This window comes from Piliocolobus tephrosceles, chromosome 12, assembly GCF_002776525.5.
Source record: "Piliocolobus tephrosceles isolate RC106 chromosome 12, ASM277652v3, whole genome shotgun sequence".
NCBI lineage: Eukaryota > Metazoa > Chordata > Mammalia > Primates > Cercopithecidae > Piliocolobus > Piliocolobus tephrosceles.
In genome coordinates this window covers 99,750,343-99,757,856 of record NC_045445.1, presented here as the reverse complement: position 1 = coordinate 99,757,856, position 7,514 = coordinate 99,750,343, and the positions used below count along the sequence as shown (strand labels likewise).

Sequence of the window (7,514 nt, the reverse complement as noted above, 5' to 3'; positions counted from 1 at the left end):
TGTCGCCCAGGCTGGAGTGCAGTGGCGTGATCTTGTCTCACTGTAATCTCTGCCTCCTGGGTTCAAGCAATTCTCCTGCCTCAGCCTCCCAAGTATTTGAGATTACAGGCACCTGTCACCACACCCGGCTAATTTTTGTATTTTTTGTAGAGATGGGGTTTCACTGTGTTGGCCAGGCTGGTTTCCAACTCCTGACCTCAGGTCATCCGCCCACTCGGCCTCTCAAAGTGCTGGGATTAATGCGTGAGCCACCGCGCCTGGCCCACATTTCATATTTTGATTAAGCAGTGAGTAGGTTTGCTTTTGATCAACATAAAGGCGTATATCTTGGCCAGGCGTGGTGGCTCACGCCTGTAATCCCAGCACTTTGGGAGGCTGAGGCGGGCGGATCACGTGGTCAGGAGTTCACGACCAGCCTGACCAACATGGTGAAATCCCGTCTCTATTAAAAATACAAAAATTAGCCAGGGGTGGTGGTGTGTGCCTGTAATCCCAGCTACTCAGAAGGCTGAGGCAGGAGAATCGCTTGAACCCGGGAGGCAGAGGTTGCAGTGAGCCGAGATTGCGCCACTGCACTCCAGCCTAGGCTACAGAGTAAGACTACGTCTCAAAAAAAAAAAAAAAAAACGGTATACATCTTAATATTGCTTTGTAATATAAATTTTCAATTTTTGATCTTCAGTTTCCTAAAAGGAATTCCCTGCAGTCAAGTGGACATTTGTCATTCAGGAAAATGATGTCACAATAATTCTAAACTTCCACTGAAATAGGAAACTGAAATACATCTCCACTTTGCAGGGGGAAAGCTGAACCAAAGAGTTAAGAGATGTCCAGGAACCCATCTAATGAGCTGGAAAGGCTCTTGACAGTTACACTGTCTTTATATGGCCCTTGTTCAGACAAACAGATGTGTGTACATTATATGCATACACACACAGACACATGTGTTCCTGTGGATCACGGAGCCATGTCAGGGTTCTCAAAGAGAGAAATCTAATATGATGGAGTGGTTTGGTAGCTGACAGACCCATCCTTGATATCCAATTATTCTGGTAAAATAATTCAATGAAGTTGTTATTACACAAACAGGATTGGACTTAGGAGAGAAATACTTACGAATGTTATACAATGTATTAGATCCATCTAATCAAAATTCACTCATTCAACAAAGTTTTTTCTTTCTTTTTTTGTTAGAGATGGAGTCTCACTCTGTCACCCAGGTTGGAGAATAAGTTTGAATGCTAAGTATGTGGCGCGGTGTTCAGCCCTGTGGTGAACAACATGGGCAGAGCTGCTGTTCTCACAGAGCCATGATCTAGAAGGAAGATGCCCAAGTCACGAGGCAGCTATTGATTACTTGGCTCCAAAATAACAAATTTAGGATCAATTACGTTACCTGATCTTATTCTGAAGACGTTGCTACAATATCGTGTCTTTGAAAATACAGTTTACTGTTTGCAAACTCAGCTAACTCATCAAAAATGTGAAATTTCTCAGTCTCAATAACTTGTTTCTCTTTTGGCAGAGCTGAGCATTTCCCTGCTTGAGAAGGTGTGATCTGCTTACTTCCATACAGAGAAATTCAGGATCCTAAACGTGAAGTCTGCCCTCTTAGAACATGAAGCTGCTGGCTGAGTGTGGTGGCTCATGTCTATAATCCCAACACTTTGGGAGGCTGAGGCGGGAGGCTCACTTGAGCCCAGGAGTTCAAGAGCAGCCTGGGCAACATAGTGAGACCTCGTTTCTATTTTCAATAAAAATTTTTAAAAGGAAGATGAAGCTGCTGCTGGTGACAGGAGCTGAAAATGATGCGAGCAGAGGACCATCAACAGCCCCTTCCCCAGGCTTCAGGTAGAGATTTCTTTAGTGCGTTCTCACATCTACATACTGGAACTGTCAGGCTCAATTTCCCTTTTGGTCTATATAATTTGCAAAACAAAATTTTTTGGCATCTGATGGCCCGGCATGTGCAGTAACTACCTGTTGGTTTGCTCAGCTGTCATCACTAGCTGAACACTTGAGGCCTTCTTAGTCCACTCTCAGCTTAAGAGCCAAGGTGAATACCGCTTGAGAGCCAAGGTGGGTAGGATCTCAAAGTGGATCTTTGACAAAACACAAGAGATCTGCCTGACTTTGATACATGGTGTCATGCTGAGGGATCGTTAAGGCACCCCTGTGCCATCAGATGTCCATTGAGCATCTACTATATGCCAGGCACTTGGTCCACATGATCTCATTTAACCCTCACAACAGATGCACGAGGCAGCTCCTTTTCTTTTTTCTTTCTCTTTTTTTTTTTTTTTGAGACGATTTCACACTGTCACCCAGGCTGGAGTGCAGTGGCGTGATCTCGGCTCACTGCAACCTCCGCCTCCTGGGTTCAAGCAATTCTCCTGCCTCAACCTCCCGAGTAGCTGGGGTTACAGGCACCCGCCACTATGCCCAGCTAATTTTTTGTATTTTTAGTGGAGACAGGGTTTCACCATGTTGGCCAGGCTGGTCTCGAACTTCTGACCTCGTGATCCGCCTGCCTCGGCCTCCCAAAGTGCTGGTATTAAAGGCGTGAGCTGCTGCGGCTGGCCGAGGCAGCTCCTTTTATCCCCATTTTAGTAATGGGAATCTGAGATTCAGAGAATTTTTGTGACTTGTTTGCTCAAAGCGACACAGCCAGCGCAAATAAAGCTGTACTGTTTCCTCAGAAATCCGGCCCCCACCTCCCACATCCCCTCACCCCATTCATATGTCAAACTCCTGTTCAACCTTCACATCTTAGCTGAGACCTCACTTTTCCCAGGACTCCTTCCCTGACACCCCGGGTTCAAGTTCTATGCCTCTCCTGTGGGTTCCCAGGGCCCCCTGGACTTGCCCGTCACATTTACTATAAGCCCATATATCCCTTCTCTGTAATTGCTAAGTGGGCAAGAGACTTCCCGGCCTTATTTCAGTTTCAGGCGTGTATAGACATTTAAGAAATCGCTGGTGTCCAGATTTTAGACACGGTGGCTCACGTCTATAATCCCAACACTTTGGGAGGCCAGGCAGGCGGATCACATGAGCCCAGGAGTTCAAGACCAGCCTGGGCAACATAGCGAGACCTCGTCTCTACTGAAAATGAAAAAATTAGCCAGGCATAGTGTTGTGTGCCTGTGGTCCCAGCTACGCGGGAGACTGAGGTTGAGACTGGGGGATTGCTTGAGCCCGGGAGGTCGAGGCTGCTGTGAGTCATGATTGCACCACTGCACTCCAGCCTGGGTGACAGAGTGAGACCCTGTCTCAAAAAAAAAAAAAAAAATGCTGTTGGATGAATGAGTAAATGAATGAATGAACTTGTGAATGAGGCATTCCAAAGGTTTCAACAAACCTTCAGCCTCCCTTAACACACACTTGCCTCCTTACATGGGTCCAGGACCTCTGCTGAGCCCGGGATGTAATACAGAAGTGAATGTGCCTGACTTTGTGGGTTTGGGTCCACAGCCTGACCCCAGAAAACAACTGATGGTCATGCAGTATGCCCTGGGCTGAAGGAGAGGTGAGCAATGCTCAAGGAATTGAGAGAGGGCAGTGCTATTCATCTGAATGTCTGTGTCCCTCCAGAAGTAGTACCTTGAAAACTTATTCCCAATATAATCGTATTAGGAGGTGGGGCCTTGAACGATGATTAGTGAGTGACATCAGTGAGAAGAGGACCCAGAGAGTTCCCTTGCCTCTTCCACCATGTGTGAGGACACAACGAGGAGGCACCAACTGTGACCCAGAAAGTGGCCCTCACCAGACACTGAATCTGCGGCACCTCAAATGTGAATTTCCCAGGCTCTGGAACTGTTTCTCACAGTTCTGTCATTTATGAGCTAGTCAGCCTATCATATTTTGTTTTGGCAGCCCAAATGGCCTAAGAGGAGGGAGGGAGGGCAGCTGAAGGAAGGGAAGTGAACTGATGTCATTCAAGAAGGAGGCAACTAAAGTTTGGTTAGTTCAAATTAATTTTCCAATTCAAACATGAGAATGATCACTTTGGTGGTGGTTTTTTTTGTTTTGTTTTCTCTTTTTTTTTTTTTTGGACAGAGTCTTGCTCTCTCGCCCAGGCTGGGTGCAGTGGTATGATCTTGACTCACTGCAACCTCTGCCTCCTGGGTTCAAGCAATTCTCCTGCCTCGTCTCCCTAGTAGCTGGAACTACAGGCATGCGCCACCACATCCAGCTAATTTTTTTTTTTTTTTGTATTTTTAATGGAGACAGGATTTCGCCATGTTGGCCAGGCTGGTCTCGAATTCCTAACCTCAAGTGATCCTCCCGCCTTGGCCTCCCAAAGTGCTGGGATTACAGGTGTGAGCCACTACGCCCGGCTGAGAACAATCACTTTAATGTAAGTTATGAAATGGAGACTCTGGCCTGATACCTTTATAGTCAGATGCTGATGAGTAGGCTAAATATGAACTACTTTGATTTGTGAAGTGATTAATTACAAGTAGCTATTACTACAAGTGACTTACTACTTCCCACATGGCTCTGCTAGTCCCCCTTTGTTATTTATTTTTATTTTTTTGAGACGGGTCTTGCTGTGTCACCCAGGCTGGCATGCAGTGTTGTGATACCCCACTGTAGTCTCAGACTCCTGGGCTCAAGTGATCCTCTCGCCTCAGCTTCCCACGTAGTTATGAATATAGGTGTGCGCCACCATGCCCAGCTAATTTCTAAAAAATTTTTTGTAGAGGTGGTGTCTTGCTATGTTGCCCAGGCTGGTAGTCCTCTCTTTGGACAGTACAGGACTGAGCTCCCCGAAGAGGCAGGAAGCAGTTGGAGGACAGGAACAGTGACTCACATTTGTTTTCCCTCCACAGTGCCTGGGGAAACCAGACTAGAAGATAGAGCAAAGTGAGGCCAGACGCAGTGGCTCTTGCCTGTAATCCCAGCAATTTGGGAAGCCAAGTGAGGCAGATCATCTGAGGCCAGGAGTTCGAGACCAAACTGGCCAACATGGTGAAACCCCGTCTCTACTAAAAATACAAAAATTAGCTGAGCATGGTGGTGCACATCTGTAGTCCCAGCTACTTGGGGGGCTGAAGCAGGAAAATCACTTGAACCTGGGAGGCGGAGATTGCAGTGACCCAAGATCATGCCACTGCACTCCAGCCTGGGTGACAGAATAAGGCTATGTCTCAGAAAAAAAAAAAAAAGATGGAGCAAAATGTATCACATGGGTGTGCTAATGGCTGTTTCCTCATAAATGTCTATGGCAACCTGTTTGTCTTGCAGACCCTTATTCAGAAGAGTTTTCTGGTCTAATAATTTAGGATTTCACTCTTAGAGGCACCAACAGTTTGTCTCTGCCCAAGGCACAGATTAACTTCAGCCTGAGCCAAAACAGCTCTGCTCTTAGTCACTGACTGGGCAGCCAGCTGGGTGAGCTGGGAGGATGACTGTCTAGAGGGAGTAGAATTAGAACTTTGAAGAAAGGTTTCTGTTTCAGGATTTTAGGAAAGTATGCAGCTTAATTCTTTATGTTCTCTTTGCAATCCTGAAAGGAAAAGGACCATTTTATTTTTTTTGCTTGTTTTTTTTTTTTTTTTTTTTTTTTGAGACGGGGTCTCGCTCTGTCGCCCCGGCTGGGGTGCAGTGGCCGGATCTCAGCTCACTGCAAGCTCCGCCTCCCGGGTTCCCGCCATTCTCCTGCCTCAGCCTCCCGAGTAGCTGGGACCACAGGCGCCACCACCGCGCCCGGCTAGTTTTTTGTATTTTTAGTAGAGACGGGGTTTCACGGTGTTAGCCAGGATGGTCTCGATCTCCTGACCTCGTGATCCACCCGTCTCGGCCTCCCAAAGTGCTGGGATTACAGGCTTGAGCCACCGCGCCCGGCTTGTTTTGTTTTTAGATGGAGTCTCGCTCTGTCACCCAGGCTGGAGTGCAGTGGCGTGATCTCAGCTCACTGCACCCTCCGCCTCCCGGCTTCAAGTGTTTCTCCTGCCTCAGCCTCCCGAGTAGCTGGGATTACAGGCATCTGCCATCATGCCTGGCTAATTTTTGTATTTTTAGTAGAGACGGAATTTCACCATGTTGGCCATGCTGGTCTCGAACTCCTGACCTCAGGTGATCTGCCTGCCTTGGCCTCCCAAAGTGCTGGGATGACAGGTGTGAGCCACCACGCCCAGCCTACCATCCTATGTTTTTATGTCGCTTTTTCTTCTGTAATAAATTATTTTTTCCCTTTGCTGATAAGAATAGATAATATCACATCTTTTAATTTAGGAAAATAAAAGCAATTTTGGCACATTGCTTCAACAGTGCAACTCAAGATCTGAATTAGAAGGAAAAAGGAGATAATTCTCTTTTGATCATTTTTTATAAAATTCTTAAGATATGTAGATATAGGTATAGATTGATAGTATTTACTGTCTGTAATTGTTCTAAAATACCCAGGGTAAGGCTGGGTGCGGTGGCTCACACTTGTAATCCCAGCAGGAGAATCGCTTGAACCCGGGAGGTGGAGGTTGCAGTAAGCCGAGACCGCACCAATGCACTCCAGCCTGGGCAACAAGGGTGAAACTCCGTCTCAAAAAAAAAAAAAAAAAAGATCCAGGGTAGTATATACAGGCTGCTGACCATTAAGTGTACGAAATACAAGAATGTAAGGAAAGGTATGCATATTCAATGTAAAAATATATAAATAATAAACATAGGCCTGGCACGGTGGCTCACACCTATAATCCCAGCACTTTAGGAGGCCGAGGCGAGCAGATCACTTGAGGCCAGGAGTTCGAGACCAGCTTGGCCAACATGGCAAAACCCTGTCTCCACTAAAAATACAAAAATTAGCCGGGCATGTTGGTGTACACCTGTAATCCCAGTTACTCAGGAAACTGAGGTAGGAGGATCACTGGAGCCCAGGAGGTCGAGGCTGCAATGAGCCATGGTCAGGCCACCACACTCCTGGGTGACATCATGAGACCCTGTTTCTAAAAATACAAATTATGAGCAGCTGAGGAGAGCAGGAAAATAAAAAAAATTAAAAATTAGAAAAAATTAAAAATGAAATAAGAGAATGTAAGGTTTAGAAGGTAATCTAAGACTAATAGATTTTGTGTTCATTTTGTTTATTATTGACATGGATTTGCTTTTTATCTGCAAAGGTTGTCTGTGTAAGTCTGTGTATATGCATAACATACTATTTGTGAATGCAGCTTCCATGAGCAGACACAAAATTACAGTGAGATTTAGTACAGGGAGAAGCCAGACTTCAGCAGTGCATTCATGAAGATCTAGTAATGTAGATGTTCTCACATCCTTCTGCCCTCTCAGATATGAGCCACTGCTGTTCAGAGAGGATTTCATATGCAGTTCATTCACATAGAAACTGCAATGATTCTTTGATTGTGTTTTTGTCTTAGTAAAAAAAAAAAAAAGATTTTCGGCATGATTTAATATTGGATGGCAGGCCATTGCTTAGAGGCTCCAGGTCTAATTCACCATTCCCTGTACCATGGTTATATTAGAGTCTATGTGTGGCACTGACTTTGAGA

At 45.8% G+C, this 7,514-nt stretch overlaps 1 long non-coding RNA gene across 1 annotated transcript in view; it reads left to right on the top strand.

The window, feature by feature from the left end:
* The window catches only part of LOC116418980, a 71,712-nt gene extending 69,454 nt beyond the window's left edge, over window positions 1–2,258 (top strand). Inside the window, exon 3 of the long non-coding RNA XR_004229230.1 lies at window positions 1,526–2,258. This is a non-coding gene — a long non-coding RNA (uncharacterized LOC116418980). The remainder of the gene's footprint in view (window positions 1–1,525) is intronic.
* The last annotated feature ends 5,256 nt before the right edge of the window (window positions 2,259–7,514 follow it).